At 42.7% G+C, this 16,721-nt stretch overlaps 1 non-coding gene across 1 annotated transcript; it reads left to right on the top strand.

Moving 5' to 3' along the window:
• The first annotated feature begins 14,614 nt into the window (after positions 1-14,614).
• Positions 14,615-14,721, top strand: LOC127088544 (small nucleolar RNA R71). The gene has a single exon (XR_007790375.1). It is a non-coding gene; the product is annotated as a small nucleolar RNA R71 (small nucleolar RNA).
• The last annotated feature ends 2,000 nt before the right edge of the window (positions 14,722-16,721 follow it).

Below are 16,721 nucleotides of genomic sequence, written 5' to 3'. Positions count from 1 at the left end.
GCCCATAATGCTTCTTGAAGCTTCTGAGACCAGTCTCTCCTAGAAATAGAAACAGTTTTCTCTAGGATATGTTTTATCTCCCTATTAGATACTTCTACTTGGTCACTAGTCTGTGGGTGGTATGGTGTTGCTACTCTATGTTTAACTCCATATTTTCTTAAAAGTTTGTCAAATATTCTCGATATAAAGTGTGATCCTCCATCGCTTATAACTAAACGTGGTGTTCCAAATCTAGGGAATATATAGTTTTTAAATAGTTTGATTACTACCCTAGTGTTGTTGGTGGGTGCAGCTATAGCTTCAATCCACTTAGACACTGTCGCAACCTGAAAAATACAGTGCGCGAATAAACAACCGGCGAAAGAAAATGACAGAAGAGTCGCCACCGTGCGTTATTCATCCCAAAGGAGGGAAAGGAAACGCTCGAAGTAAACCTGAAAAAGGAAAGGACAAGACGGGGTCTTGCAACCAAATCTTGGGTTCGGGAGTCGGTTATGCGAATGGAAGGTATTAGCACCCCTACGCATTCGTAGTACTCTACGGGATCCACTTTTGTAGTTCTTGTCTAAAGGGTGTGGGTTTATCTAATGTGTTATTTACAAAAAAAAAGGTTAAATGAAAATGACTCGCGCGGATGTCGCATCCACTGCATACGTATCTCATCTGAATATGAGAATCAGAGTCTTCGTAGCTCGGCTACCTAGGGGTTAGGGGGATGTGTGCTCGTTAAGACATCGCGTCTTATGCCTACGTATCTCATCTGGCCTGAGAATCAGAGCAAAACGTAGTTCGGCTAACTATGGGGTTATGGGTTGGGTTTTGGACGAACGACGTCACTACGCAATCTACCGGATGCTCGACCTTTGGAGACTTACTCGCCTGTAGTAGAAGGAGTTAACGTGTTGCTTTGGGTTTTAGGGTTTGGGATGCTCAAGGGAAAAAAAGGCAGTCCTTGACGAAGGAACCGCGCTACCTGCAGGGATACGAACACATACAAAACAAACATGTATAAAGTAAATGTGCCAACAAGGGGCTCAGAAGTAAATAAACAAAAGAAAACAAATGCCTCCTTTTCGTTTTTTTTTTCGTTTTTTTTTTTTTTAAAGTTTCTTGGATCTAATTCTGATTGACATGATGAAATGCAATATGAAATGCTAAATGAATGCATGAATGAGGAGGGCAAATTTTGGGGTGTTACAGTTGCCCCTATTCAATCATCAGCTAACCCGAGTAGGATGAAAGCGAACAACTTATCAGACAAACAGGGTGAGCTGTGATTGAATACCAAAGACAGACCGAAAATTTGCGCTCCGAGAACACCACAAAAACGCGGAAATACACCGCGCTGTTTATTTTTCTTCCGATCCTCTGGCTGGATCTGAATCAGTCTTCTGGCTTAATCTGGAGTTTCGATCCTCTGGCCGAACCTATACTCAATTTAGTCCTCTGGTTAGATATTGATTTTGATCCTCGGGCTGGATACGATTTTGATCTTCTGGCTAGATCTTCTTCGATCTTCTGGCTAGATCTCCTTCGCTTCGATTCTCTGGCTGAATCTATTTCCTTTGATTCTCTGGCTGAATCTACTTCGATCTTCTGGCTAGATCTGAATTGTTTCGATTCTCTGGCTGAATCTATTTCCTTTGATTCTCTGGCTGAATCTACTTCGATCTTCTGGCTAGATCTGAATTGTTGTGATTTTCGATCTTCTGGCTAGATCTTCTTTGTTTCGATTCTCTGGCTGAATCTACTTCGATCTTCTGGCTAGATCTGGATTGTTTTGATGATAAATTCCCATCATTAGGATCCCGCATCTGAGGCATGCGCTGGTTGACCCTCTTTTGAAATCTACACCCAACCTTCATATTAGATATGCAACTTCGAGAATATTCCACTTTTGGGCTTCGTACATATTCTTTGGGCTAGAACATGTTGTAATGACTCCTCAATTAGACTTGGGCTCGCTGGGGAAATAAAGCTTGTAGGCGACTTCACTGGGGAATCTTCAAATTGAGCCTTAGGCTGGCTTACTGGAACACGATTCTCAGGCTGAATCTTCGAAATGACCCTCAGGCTGGATCACTGGAACACGATTCTCAGGCTGAATCTTCGAAATGACCCTCAGGCTGGATCACTGGAACACGATTCTCAGGCTGAATCTTCAAAATGAACCTCAGGCCGGATCACTGGAAAACGATTCTCAGGCTGAATCTTCGAAATGACCCTCAGGCTGGATCACTGGAAAACGATTCTCAGGCTGAATCTTCGAAATGACCCTCGGGCTGGATCACTGGAACACGATTCTCAGGTTGAATCTTCAAAACGACCCTCAGGCTGGATCACTCACGCTTGATCCTCTGGCTGGATCTCATGACCTTGGTTGTAAAGTAATTCTTCAGTCTGCTTGGAAGAACCTATTTATCAGCTTATGTGTATGCTTGATATGATATGCATGCAAATGCAAATGTTATGCATGGTATAAAAAAGAAATCTGCTTGGGGAAGCAAACTCCGGTAGGGAACAGATCGCTGTATCAATCCTTGAATACTCTGTGGGGAATGATCCGTCTGCCGGGACCAATGAGCCACCAAAAATAAATTGGCTGCTTGAAAAGTTGACCTTGCGGGGGGAGTATCAACTATGGGAACTTTGTTCGGCGAGGCTCTGTGAGGAGAGTCTGTGGGGAAAACACTTCCTGGGGAAATGTCGTAGGAAACGACCTTTGCTGGGGATATGAACTTGCTAATCGCCCTCAAGCTGGGGATTAACAAATCTGTTAAAAATAATCTGCTGGGGATGAGATGAACACTGGGAACACCACCCTCTTGTCCGTTGGGTATGCAACCACTTCGCTGTTGCCGGGAAGATACAGTCTAGCACTGTCAACTCCGATGGGGATATACAATCTGGATACTGTCAACTCTACTGGGGCTAGACAGTCTGGATACTGTCAACTCTGTTGGGGAACATGCTCTGCTGAGGAACATGCTCTGCTGAGGAGAGACTTTGTCAACCGCTTGGGGATGAGGATTCATGACTTGGCATCTGGTTCCTGTGACCTGCAACCAAAAATACACGTATGCCTCGGGGGAATTACTCGGTTTGAATTCACCGTCCGGGATTAAGCACATTCAAAGCAATTTTAAATGTTTTCCTGTGCAAATCATCTGCAAAAGCCACCATTATGTTCATATGCAATATGTTTTATCAAAAATTCGGACATTTTTGCAAACAAATTGATAAATGAAAAATAAAGAGGCTCTTTAAGTGAATTATTCGACTCTTACTGGGGAGAAAATTTGTGCCAGGAATAGGCGAGGGTATCAGGAAGCTGATCCCTGAAAAGAGGTGATCGCTATAAAAAGAGAACTATCCTAATGGCAATGGGGATACGGGGTCCCACCGAGTTTCGACTCTGCTATGGCTCGTATGTCCTCAAGACGCTCTGCTCATCTTGCTTTCTGAAGTGGATGATTAGTCGATCTTTAACCTTCGAAGATTACCGGATTGAATGAAACGGTGATATAACACTGATGAACTCAGATCACAGTCATTCGCTTATTCCCTAACTTTTGCCTGGATCGCCCCCTTTTCGGGTTTTCAATCCACCGGGATACCCATTTTTGCCTGAGCCGCCCTTTTGGGTTTTCGACTCACCGGGTGTACTCTTTTTTATATCCCTAATTTTTGCCCGAACCTCTTTATTCTTTTTTTTTGGTTCGTCGGGATGCCCTTTTTTTGCCTGGACTATTCTTTTTATCGTCCAGCGGGTCTATTTTATGCGAAGTATTTTTTAACTGCGTCTGAGTTGACAGGGGACGGGAAGTCTTCGCCATCCATGGTTGTTAGCATCAGAGCTCCGCCAGAGAAAACTCTTTTAACCACGTATGGACCCTCGTTGTTCGGTGTCCATTTTCCCCTGTGATCTGTGTTGGGAGGAAGAATTCTTTTGAGTACCAATTCACCGACTTGATACCCCCGAGGGCGCACTTTCTGACCAAATGCTTTCTTCATTCGTCTCTGACCGAGATACGTCAATTCTGGGTACGTAGTTCCAGCATAGCACCATTTCCCGTTGGTTTGATTGATGACCAAAGCTGAATCCCCGTATACATCCAGGGTTTTAATCTGTATATTGATGGCTTCCTCAAGTCTTAGGATACAAGCTTCGTATTCGGCTTCATTGTTGGTGCAGGGAAAAGTTATTCTGGCACCAAATGGCATATGAACCCCCTTCCGATGTGATCAACACTACACCAACTCCGCGACCATTGATGTGGACCGCCCCATCAAACATCATAACCCATTTGGATTCAGGGTCAGGCCCCTCCTCCGGGAGTGGTTCCTCACAATCTTTCGATTTGAGAAACATGATGTCCTCATCAGGAAAGTCAAACCTCATAGGTTGGTAATCATCAATCGGTTGCTCTGCAAGATAGTCTGACAAGACACTTCCCTTGATGGCTTTTTGGGAAGTGTATTGGATGTCATACTCTGTCAGTATCATTTGTCACCTAGTAACCTTTCCGGTAAGTGCTGGCTTTTCAAAAATATACTTGACTGGATCCATTTTTGATATCAATAGAGTCGTGTGAGTCAACATATACTGTCTTAGTCGGCGAGCAGCCCATGCCAAAGCGCGACAAGTTTCCTCGAGCAATGAGTATCTTTGTTCACAGTCGGTAAACTTTTGCTAAGGTAGTATATTGCATGCTCTTTTCGACCTGACTCGTCATGTTGACCGAGCACACAACCCATTGACCTTTCTAACACAGTCAAGTACATGATCAACGGTATTTCCTCTCGGCCTGTAGACTTGCCCCGATCTTGATCTCTTTCTTGTCGTCTGCGGTACCGATGTTGACGGTCTCAATCACCTCCTGATAAGGTGTAATAGCTCGGTCCTCCTGTTTCAACAATCTGGCTAACCCTTCAGGCAATTCACAATCTTCCTCAACCCCTTCTTCGGCTTAATAGATAGGATTGTCGAAGTCATACTTGGCCATAGCAGTGTCGTTAGTAGTGAGATCCGGGTGGTCAGCTCTGCATGATGGAGGATCATGCTTTACCTTAGAATGAGAGATTTTTTTTCGGAAAGAAAGAAAAAACGAAAAAAGAAACATTGCCATTTTTTTTGTAAAAGTAAAAAAACTGAAAGAAAGAGAACACAAAATTGTTTGCAAAAGCCGTCCTTTATTGATGATAAAAATAATTGTGAAATGTAACTAAATGGATGGCCCTACAAATAAGCCGTTACACCTTGGGCAAAGTGTAAGACTTTATTATGCATGTAATAAAGGAAAACAATAAAAATCACTCTTTCAGTAGAGTAACCCGGACGGTTTTTTCAGACGACCAATTGTCGAGCTTTTCTCCCGGGACACACGGGCGAATCCAGCTATCTAAGTCACAATCGCTGTCAGCCTTGTCTTCATCTGCAACATTGACGATGTGGGGAGAAACAAAAACCCCCGCTGGAGAGAGTACCGGTTTCATTCTTCTGAGATCCCGGAGCATACCCCAATCCAAACTTGTATTCTTTGATGACTGGCTCCATAAATTTGCCCCAGCCTTGGGCATTACCAGCTTTAACCACTTCGACAGCTTGCTTGTATGAAGAGATAGAAGTCCCGACCTTCTCAAACTCAGGTGAAAAGACAGCTTCGGGCGCGACCTCATTGATGTTTATGGCTTCGAAGCCCTGACACAGCATCTCGTGCATCTCGCCGTCCATCTCTACATACAAAAATATCCTCTTCACCACAGACAGTGACGACCTGACCTTCTAGTTCATATTTGAGCTTCTGGTGGAGGGTAGAAGTAACATCACCGGCAACATGAATCCAAGGCCGACCTAGCAGACAACTATAGGCAGGCTGGATATCCATCACATAAAAGGTACTCTTGAATACCTGCGGTCCAATCTTAACTGGCAACTCAACTTCGCCAAAGACAGCTCTCTTAGAGCCATCAAAAGCCCTCACAACTAAGTTACTTGGCCTCAGGATGGTGTCATCGCAATCCAACTTCGTTAAGGCTTTCTTTGGAAGAACATTCAGAGAAGAGCCTGTATCAACCAAAACATGGGAAAGCATCATCCCTTTGCACTCCATTGTGGTATGCAACGCTTTGTTGTGATTCCTGCCCTCAGATGTCAGGTCATTATCGGTGAAACCTAGCCCTCGGCTAGCGTTTACATTGGAAACTACCGACTCCAGCTGGTTAACAGTTATCTCCGGTGGAACATAGGCCATATTCAGTACTTTCAACAAGGCTGCTCTGTGCGCCTCAGAGCACATCAATAGTGAGAGAGTGGAGATCTTTGAGGGTGTCTGATTTAGCTGGTCGACTACCTTGTAGTCACTTTTCTTGATAATCCTCATAAACTCATCCACTTCCTTCTCGAATGCGGTCTTAGGAGGATCTTCCTCAGTAGTAACCTCTTCGGCGGCCATCTGTTTCCCTTTAGCCTTGGCAGCTGCCTCGGCTTCAGTATTCGCGCGTAATGTTGATGGTGCAAATAGGCGTCCACTGCGAGTGAAGCCACCAACCCCTCCAACATTGTCTATAGCGGAGCTACCAATGTCAATGTCTTCTTCGTTAACTTTCTGCCCCTGGCAGTAGATATCAGCCCCATAGTGCCACGGGATAGCACTGTCTTTCTCATACGGAACGGGTCCTGGTATTGTGATGGTGATCGGACCAACCAAAGTCGGTTGAGGGCTGTCAGAGTAAATTGCAACTGGTGCTGAACTTTCGATGTTCACCGCTGCTGGTTCTGTACTTTCTGGGAAATATATTATTGTCGGAGCGAGTCTCTCGGGAACATATATTTCTTCAGGAGTGAAATAAAACTTCACCGTCGATACATCATTCTTCACTGGACGGGCCTGATCGAACTGAAGACAACCTTCATCTATCAGTTGCTGAATACCCCTTCTCAAACTATCACATCCGTTTTCGGCAGCTTGACAATTTCTGCATTCTTCCCCACAGCCCGGGAAAATCTGTCCTTTTAGAAGTCGGTCTTTAACCACCGATAGCGAAGTCTTCACCTTAGTCACATCAGAAACCAAATTCAAAGTTTCCCCACTATCAACAGCATTAATCCTCTGCCTGTCGTGAGCCGGCATCGGGTTCTGGATAACATTAGGCACCGGAGCAAAATTGATAGCCTGGGCATCTCTCAAATCTTGTACCTTTAACTGGAGAGCCTTGCAATTATCTGTAGTATGGCCAGATGCGTTGGAGTGAAAAGCACATCTGGCGTTGACATCATAACCTCTAGGCAAATTATTAGGATCGATTGGTGGGGCCAGAGTTCTCAATGTAACCAGATTCATGTCAATCAGCTTGGGAAGTAATACTGAATAAGGCATTGGGGTTGGCTCGATGACCCGGTCCGTCTGCCTTGGACGTTGTTGATAGTGTCTCTGCTGACCCGGATTACCTCCTTGTTGTTGATTGTTGTACCTGGGTTGTTGTTGCGGATGATATTGCGGTTGAGGAACAAGTGTTGGAATAGTGACTACGACCACTTGATCTTGATAATAATTAGGGCGTCCTCTATTCCTGCCTCTGCCGGCATACACAACGCTTTCCTCGCCTTCTTTTCTTCGCTGACCGTTACCAGCAAACGGTCTCTTGGGACCTGATGAGTTGGAAGCACTATTGTCTTAAATTCGGCCCATCTTCAACAGGCTCTCGATTCTTTCTCCAGCAATTACTATCTCTGCAAAGCTGATTGACGGGCAAGCAGCCAATCTCTCAATATAATTGCCTTGAAGAGTGTTCATGAACATGTCCGCCATCTCCCTTTCAGACATAGGGGGTTGGACGGACGCAGCAATCTGTCTCCAACGCTGAGCATACTCTCTAAAGGTTTCCTTGGCAGTCTGAGACATACCTTGCAACAAGGTCCGATTCGGAGCCATGTCCAAGTTGTATTGATATTGCTTGACAAAAGCCTCTGCCAAGTCTTTCCAGCTCTTGATGGTAGTACGAGACAAATGAGAATACCATTCACGAGAAGCTCCAGTTAGGCTGTCTTCAAAATAGTACATCCACAGCTTTTCATCTTCCGTGTGAGCTCCCAACCTTCCCAGATAAGATTGGAGATGAGTGCGTGGGCAAGAAGCCCCGTTGTATTTCTCAAAAGTAGGGGGTTTGAACTTGTGAGGGATCCTTACTCCCTGAACCAGACCAAGATTTGTGACATCAAAACCTAAGGAATTTTGAGACTCCAAAGATTTGAGTTTCTCAGCAAGCTCATCCATACGGTGAGTGGTCTCGAGGGCCTCGTCGTGCTAAGAAAATTGATCATACTGATAATCTTCAGTAACGGGGCGCCCGTTAATCTGAATTCCTTGATTCACATTGTACCTTCTGCCAATACCATTTCCAACATTCCCTGTGTTGCCAACATTACTCGGGTTTCCATCAGCATTTGCGTTACCCGCGTTACCAGTGTTCACAGGGTTATCAGCGTTCCCAGGGTTACCAGGGTTTCCCTCAACATTTGGTATCTCCACCTCCGGATTGGGTCTCGGTTGCTCAACCAATTCCCTCAGCTTTTCCTGGCCTTCTGCCATGCCAGTCATCAATGTCATGAACTGATCCATCCTTTCACGCATATCAGCCAGCTCTTTCTGTACTTGGTCCATCGCTAGCTGTGGACGATTTTCCTTTGTCGGGTACCTGTGGACTCGCTTGGGACCAATAACTGCCTGATACAGGGAACAAACATTAGACACTGTGGTGACACCTGCAAAACAGACAAGGGTTAATATGCATGGTATGTGATGCACTGCTTGTTCAGTTTTAAGGCACCCCCGTTTTGAAAGGGAATACCCTGCAAATGAATAAGCATGAGATGTTGGATGCAAATATGCAGATGATGTTATGCAATGCAAAGGCATGTCAACCAGAATTGATGGATCCGCTTGAACATCTGTCAGGTTGCACTGCCTGGAGAGAAATTCACTGAGGAATATAATACAAGACCAAAACTCTGCTCCAGAAAACCGGGTTAGTTGGAGGTTAAGGTTTCCTGAATTTAGCCCTCCCCTCACTAGTAGGTTCTAAGAACAGAAGTTTGTCAGCTTCAGCTCTTCAGTCGCGAATAATACGTTTACCACCGAAGGTTTGGTATTATTACGGGACAAAAGACCTCCGTTGACTCCCCTCAACAGGACATCCTAATAGCAAGTTCCCAGTCTCGGGGTCCTCGGATTGAGTAGCGAGAATGCGCCCACCAGAGCTAACATAATCACATCTCGGAGGAGAGGCCTCGACTGAGTTCTCGGGAAATGGTCACCAGAGTCGACGATTTCTAGAGGAACATCCTGCCGTTACGGAACACCCGTAAGACATAATATATCCAAAAGAAACCTCGTCTGGGTGTGGTTCTTCACGAACGACTTAACATAGCAACACGCCACGCAAGCCTCATGATTATCCACTCTAAAACCTGTGTGTACACTCAAGCCTGGGTAATGGGCTTATCTCTCATAGAACATCCTATCCCAACAAACAGAAACAGCAGATACGACAATCATATGTACACAATGCAATAAGATAAGGCAGGTAAATAAATAACTGTACAAAAGCATGAACACCCAATAAACAAGAAATCACACAAGCTAGGAGGGACTCGCTTAGGGAAGATGGACCAGCAAGAGGTCAACTTCTTAGTGTCCCCAGCAGAGTCGCCAGCTGTCGCAACCTGAAAAATACAGTGCGCGAAAAAACAACCGACGAAAGAAAATGACAGAAGAGTCGCCACCGTGCGTTATTCATCCCAAAGGAGGGAAAGGAAACGCTCGAAGTAAACCTGAAAAAGGAAAGGACAAGACGGGGTCTTGCAACCAAATCTTGGGTTCGGGAGTCGGTTATGCGAAGGGAAGGTATTAGCACCCCTACGCATCCGTAGTACTCTACGGGATCCACTTTTGTAGTTTTTGTCTAAAGGGTGTGGGTTTATCTAATGTGTTATTTACCAAAAAAAAAGGTTAAATGAAAATGACTCGCGTGGATGTCGCATCCACTGCATACGTATCTCATCTGAATATGAGAATCAGAGTCTTCGTAGCTCGGCTACCTAGGGGTTGGGGGGATGTGTGCTCGTTAAGACATCGCGTCTTATGCCTACGTATCTCATCTGGCCTGAGAATCAGAGCAAAACGTAGTTCGGCTAACTATGGGGTTATGGATTGGGTTTTGGACAAACGACGTCACTACGCGATCTACCGGATGCTCGACCTTTGGAGACTTACTCGCCTGTAGTAGAAGGAGTTAACGTGTTGCTTTGGGTTTTAGGGTTTGGGATGCTCAAGGGCAAAAAAGGCAGTCCTTGACGAAGGAACCGCGCTACCTGCAGGGATACGAACACATACAAAACAAACATGTATAAAGTAAATGTGCCAACAAGGGGCTCAGAAGTAAATAAACAAAAGAAAACAAATGCCTCCTTTTCGTTTTTTTTTTTTCGTTTTTTTCTTCTTTTTTTTTTCTTTTTTTTTTCTTTTTTTTTTCTTTTTAAAAAAAAATTCTTGGATCTAATTCTGATTGACATGATGAAATGCAATATGAAATGCTAAATGAATGCATGAATGAGGAGGGCAAATTTTGGGGTGTTACAGACACATAGTCTACAACTACTAAGATATACCTGTTTCCTAAGGATGGTGGGAAAGGTCCCATGAAATCTATACCCCATACATCAAAGAGTTCTACTTCCTGAATGTTTCTTAGAGGCATTTCATCACGTCTTGAAATGTTTCCAGTGTGTTGGCATCTATCACACTTGACAATGCAAGCATAGACATCGCGCCACATGGTAGGCCAGAATAGGCCAGCTTGAAGAATCTTGGTGTATGTCTTAGAGGTGCTCGCATGTCCACCATAAGGTGCAGAATGACAATGCTTGATAATACTATTTACCTCTTCTTCTGGAACGCAACGGCGAAAAATGCCATCTTTACCCCTTTTGAAAAGGAGCGGTTCGTCCCAATAGAAGTTTCTCACATCGTGGAAGAATTTCTTCTTGTGGTGGTAGTCAAGATCAGGGGGTACTATATCAGTAGCTAGGTAATTAATGAAGTCTGCATACCAGGGTACGTTACTTATTGCTAAGGAATTTTGAGGGTGCTCATAAGGATCTAGGTTATTATCTTCAATGGTTTCTACTCTAGCGATCAGTCTATCATAGGCAAAATCATCATTTATGGGTACTAGTTCTGGTTTTAGATGTTCTAACCTAGAAAGGTGATCGGCTACTACATTTTCAGTGCCTTTTTTATCTCTTATGTCTAAATCAAACTCTTGTAGTAACAGAATCCATCGGAGTAACCTGGGCTCAGCATCTTTTTTACTTAATAGGTAACGAATGGCAGCATGATCGGTGTAAACTATAATTTTTGCTCCTACTAGATAAGATCTAAATTTGTCTATAGCGAAAACTACAACGAGTAATTCTTTTTCAGTTGTTGCGTAGTTAAGTTGGGCAGCATCTAGGGTTCTACTGGCATAATAAATGGCATGTAGTTTTTTATCTTTCCTTTGTCCTAGAACGGCTCTAACCGCATAATCACTAGCATCGAAACATTATCTCAAAAGGTTCCGACCAATCGGGCGGTTTCATAATAGGTGCAGAGATTAATGCTTGCTTTAAAAGATTAAATGCGTCATTACATTTTTTATCGAAAATGAATTCAGCATCCTTCATTAAAAGTCCAGTTAAAGGTTTGGTTATTTTGGAGAAGTCCTTAATGAAACGCCGGTAGAATCCAGCGTGTCCAAGAAAGCTTCAGACTTCTTTGATGGTTTTTGGTGGTTTTAGGTTTTCTATAACTTCTATTTTAGCTTTATCTACCTCTATACCTTTTTCGAAAACTATATGTCCTAGAACTATTCCTTCGGTCACCATGAAATGGCATTTTTCCCAGTTTAGCACGAGGTTCACCTCTACGCATCTCTCCAGGATTTTCTCAAGGTTAGCAAGACAATTATGGAAATCAAATCCGCAAACCGAGAAATCATCCATAAACACTTCCATGATACCATCTAGGTAATCTGCGAAGATTGACATCATGCAGCGTTGGAAAGTAGTTGGGGCATTACAGAGGCCGAACGACATTCGTCTGTAGGAAAAAGTTCCATAAGGGCATGTAAAGGTAGTTTTTTCTTGATCTTCGGGGTGGATAGGTATTTGGAAGAATCCAGAGTATTCATCTAGATAGCAGAAGTAAGAGTGTCTGGCTAGACGCTCCAACATCTGGTCTATAAATGGTAAAGGGAAATGATCCTTCCTAGTTGCTTTATTTAATTTTCTATAATCTATACACATCTGCCATCCTCCTTCTAAACGTTTTGCTACATGTTCGCCTTTATCGGTTTGCATGACTGTGATGCCTCCCTTTTTAGGTACTACATGCATAGGGCTCACCCACTTACTATCCGAGATCTGATAGATTATACCTGCCTCAAGTAACTTAAGAACTTCCTTCTTAACAACATCACTCATTATAGGGTTTATCCTTCTCTGATGTTCCCTTGAGGGTTTTGAATCTTCTTCGAGCGAAATCCGATGCATGCATACGGATGGATTTATACCTTTCAGGTCAGAGATATTATATCCTAAGGCTGAGGGATATCTTCGTAAAACGTCTAAAAGTTGGTTCGTTTCCTCTTGGCTCAAGGTAGCACTGACTATAACTGGACGGTTCATCTTTTCATCGAGGAACTCATATCTCAGGTTCTTAGGCAGTTCCTTAAGTTCTAAGGTTGGTTTCTTAGGGCATGGCATATGATCTGGGGTAAGGGATAAACATTCGTAAAGGTTATCATCGATGTAGGGTTTCTTAAAGTCATCATCTTCCATTATGAGGGTTGACGGTAACTTAATTGTTTTTATAATTTCTTTTTGTTCTAATTCTCTAACACATTCATCAATGATATCTAAGGCATAACACGAATCTCCCATCACAGGTGCCATAAGAAATTTCGAAAGTATAAATTCTATTTTCTCGTCACCTACCTCAAATGTCAACTTTCCTTTCTTGACATCTATTATGGCTCCTGCGGTCGATAAGAATGGTCTACCTAGAAGGATCGGTATATAATTTTCCTCTTTGATGTCCATGACAATAAAATCAGTAGGGATAAATAACTGACCTATCCTAACAGGAACATCTTCTAAAATACCTATCGAATATTTGACAGATCTATCGGCTAACTGAAGTGACATCTTAGTGGGTTGTAATTCTCCTAAGTTTAACCTCTCACAAACTGCTAAAGGCATTAAGCTCACACTAGCTCCTAAGTCTAGAAAAGCTTTGTCGATGACATGATTACCCAAAAGGCAAGGAATGGAGAAATTTCCAGGATCTTTATCTTTCTTTGCTAATTTGTCCTCGGAAATAGCGTTACATTCCAACGGCTTCGGATCGTCAAGTCTACGTTTGTTGGTAAGGATGTCTTTGAGAAACTTTGCATAAGAAGGTATTTGGTGATGGCTTTTGTGAAAGGGATTTCTATATGAAGTTTTTCTATAACTTTAATAAATTTTTGATACTGTTTATTGATCTGGGTTTGTTTGAGTCTTTGCGGATATGGTATAGGTGGTTTATATGGCGGGGGTGGTACGTAAGTTTTATCTTTAGGTTCTTCTCCTTTTTCTCGACCTTCCTGGTTTTCAGATTCCTCTGGTTCCTTTACTTTGTCCGGGGGTTTGGTACATTCCTTAGAAGTTTCGGGTTCACTCAATCTTGGGTTTGGTGGCTCATCATAAGCGTTCCTACTTCGTAGGGTAATGGCATTGGCTTGTCCTCTCGGATTTTGTTGAGATTGTCCAGGGAATTGTCCTCCAGGTGTAGTCTGAGGGGCTTCGTTTAAAGCTACCTGAGAGATCTGGGTTTCAAGCATCTTGGTATGAGTAACTATTTGGTCAACCTTGGTTCCTAACTGAGTAATCAATTCGTTAACATGAATGTTTTGGTTCATGAACTCCTTGTTTTGTTGGGTTTGAGCGGTGATAAAATTTTCCATAGTTTTCTCAAGGCTCAACTTTGGTGGCACAGGTTGCATAGGTTGATTTGATCTAGGGGCTTGATAACTAGGTCTCAGAGGTGCATTATTTTGAATAGGGTTATTGTTTTTATAGGAGAAGTTTGGGTGATTCCTCCATCCAGGGTTATAGGTATTCGAGTATGGGTTCCCTTGGGTGTAGTTCACTTACTCTGAGTGGGTTTCGTTTAATAGACTGCATTCTTCAGATTGGTGTCCTTTGGTTCCACATATCTCACAATCCGACGAAACTGCGGCTATAATATTCGGGTTTATGCACATATGCTCGACCTTAAGGGCTAATGCGTCCATCTTAGCTTGCATCATGTCTATAGAGCTTAGTTCATGCACTCCTCCTTGGGCTTCCTTCTTCTCAACTGTCGCTCGTTCGACTCCCCATGATTGATGATTTTGAGCCATATCTTCGATGAGGGCACTAGCTTCAGGGTAAGGTTTGTTCATCACAGCACCGCCTGCGGCAGCGTCGATGGTCATATTTGTGTTGTAATGAAGTCCATTATAGAAGGTTTTAATGATTAACCAATTTTCTAAGCCATGATGTGGGCATGCTCGTAACAACTCTTTATATCTCTCCCAAGCTTCGAACAACGATTCTCCTTGGTTTTGGGTAAATCTAGTTATATGGTTTCGAAGAACGACAGTCTTACTCGGGGGAAAATATCTAGCAAGAAAAACTCTTCTAAGGTTATCCCAAGTCGTAATGGAATTGGGTGGAAGGGAATCCAACCATGATAGGGCTTTATCTCTGAGGGAAAAAGGAAATAAGCTTAAACGTATTGCCTCAGGAGAAGCTCCAATGGTTTTAAAAGTATCTGCTAATTGAAGAAATATTTTTAAATGTTGGTTAGGGTTCTCAGTAGCGAGACCTGCAAATTGTCTTTGTTGCACTAGTTGCAACAGGGATGGTTTAAGTTCGAAATTATTAGCTGGGATGGTTGGGTTTACTATACTAGAACTAGGTTCTTCGTTAGATGGTTGAGCGAAATCCTTAAGAGGTCTTTGGTTTTGATCTTCGGTCATAGCTCTCTTAATTCTATGAAAGAATAAACGTGCGCGAGCGTAACGTTCAGGTTCCGCCAGAGGGTATACTAAGCTTAAACTTCCGGTGCTGCGAGTTCTTCGCATTGACCGGCGGGAAATAACCTAAGTCTAAACGATATAACAACAGGAAAATGAAATTTGACGAAATTGGTCCCCGGCAACGGCGCCAAAAACTTGATGCGTGGTTTTCGCAAGTATACGAACGCGTCAGAGTAATATAAAAGATTGTCGAATCCACAGAGACCAAGTATCAATCTATCGTTATCTGTTGTTATGGTGTTTATCAAAGGCAATCAAAATAGGTGTTTTTGTAGTGTGCAATGAAAAGTAAAGTATTGAAATAGATTTAATTAATAAAGACAAGGTCGAATGTAATTCAAGTAATCAATTGATAATCCAAGTACTTGCTAGTAGAACTACTTATGAGCAATGTTTCCTACTTTGAAAAGAAATAATTTAACAGGAATTGTCGCTTTCGCATATTCAGAACCGAGTTGTACTCCCTAATCAAACCCTCTTATTGTCACTTATAAAAAGGCGCGCATTGCGTTAGAGTAGTAAACCTATTTTTAAGAAATATAGTATCTTGACTAAGTTGAAAAGTATTATAACCTGAATTTCTTAACCAAAAGAGGTTCTCACGAACCAGACTCTAAACTTATAAACGCGTCCGAAAATAGTTTTAAAATCTCTTTTCTTCTTAATGTTAAAATCTCCTAATGAACTAAACAAAGCGCTTTCGCTGTTTTTGAAATAGTTAAAAACAATTAAGTTTAAAAAGACGTTGGACGGCTTTCGATCTTACCCAACAGAATTGAAGTGTGGGAAAACTTAAGTTGAAAGTTAAACTAGCCCTTAAGTGCTTCTACGAACAATTGTACGGATTACTGGTTCAATTACGATCCTTACATTCTAACCTTATAGATTTAGTTAGACATGGTAAAGTAAAAGTGCATTAAAGTAAATAAAAGTAGTGCGAGTGCGGAAAGTAAATAAAAGTAGTGCGAGTGCGAGAAATAAATAAAGTAAAGCGAGTGCGAGAGATAAATAAAGTAAAGCGAGTGCGAGAAAATAAATGAAAGTAAAGCGAGTGCGAGGAAATAAATGAAAGTAAAGCGAGTGCGGGAAATAAACAAAATAAAGCGAGTGCGGGAAATTAAATAAGATAAAGACAAGTAATAAAAACCTGCTCCAATCGGAGGGTTGAATAAATTGCAATGCGGAAATGAAAATGGCGGCAGGATTAACTTCCTTCCAAAGTGCTCCAAACTCGATTACAGACTCTATCACAGACTTGATTACACAATTGTGGTAACACTCCAATGCGAAGCGATTACCACTATAAAATACTGAATATATGCCTAAGTGAAACAAAGTTGCTTCTGAGTTTGCCTCTGCTCTAAGTTTGGATGGTTGTAAAAGTAAATTCGAGTTTCTATTTATAAGCAAGTAAAAAGATGGAAATGACTTGGATGCCCTTCAACTTGAAAATGGGAGGGAAACTATTTTCCTCTTGTGGCGCCCGCCACAAGGCCATGGCGCCCGCCACAAGGCCAAAGTGAAGCGCCTTAGTGGAGGTAGTGGAGAACGTGGGA

This window comes from Lathyrus oleraceus, chromosome 5, assembly GCF_024323335.1.
Source record: "Lathyrus oleraceus cultivar Zhongwan6 chromosome 5, CAAS_Psat_ZW6_1.0, whole genome shotgun sequence".
NCBI classification, from domain to species: Eukaryota; Viridiplantae; Streptophyta; class Magnoliopsida; order Fabales; family Fabaceae; genus Lathyrus; species Lathyrus oleraceus.
This window is presented reverse-complemented; position numbering and strand designations above follow the sequence as displayed.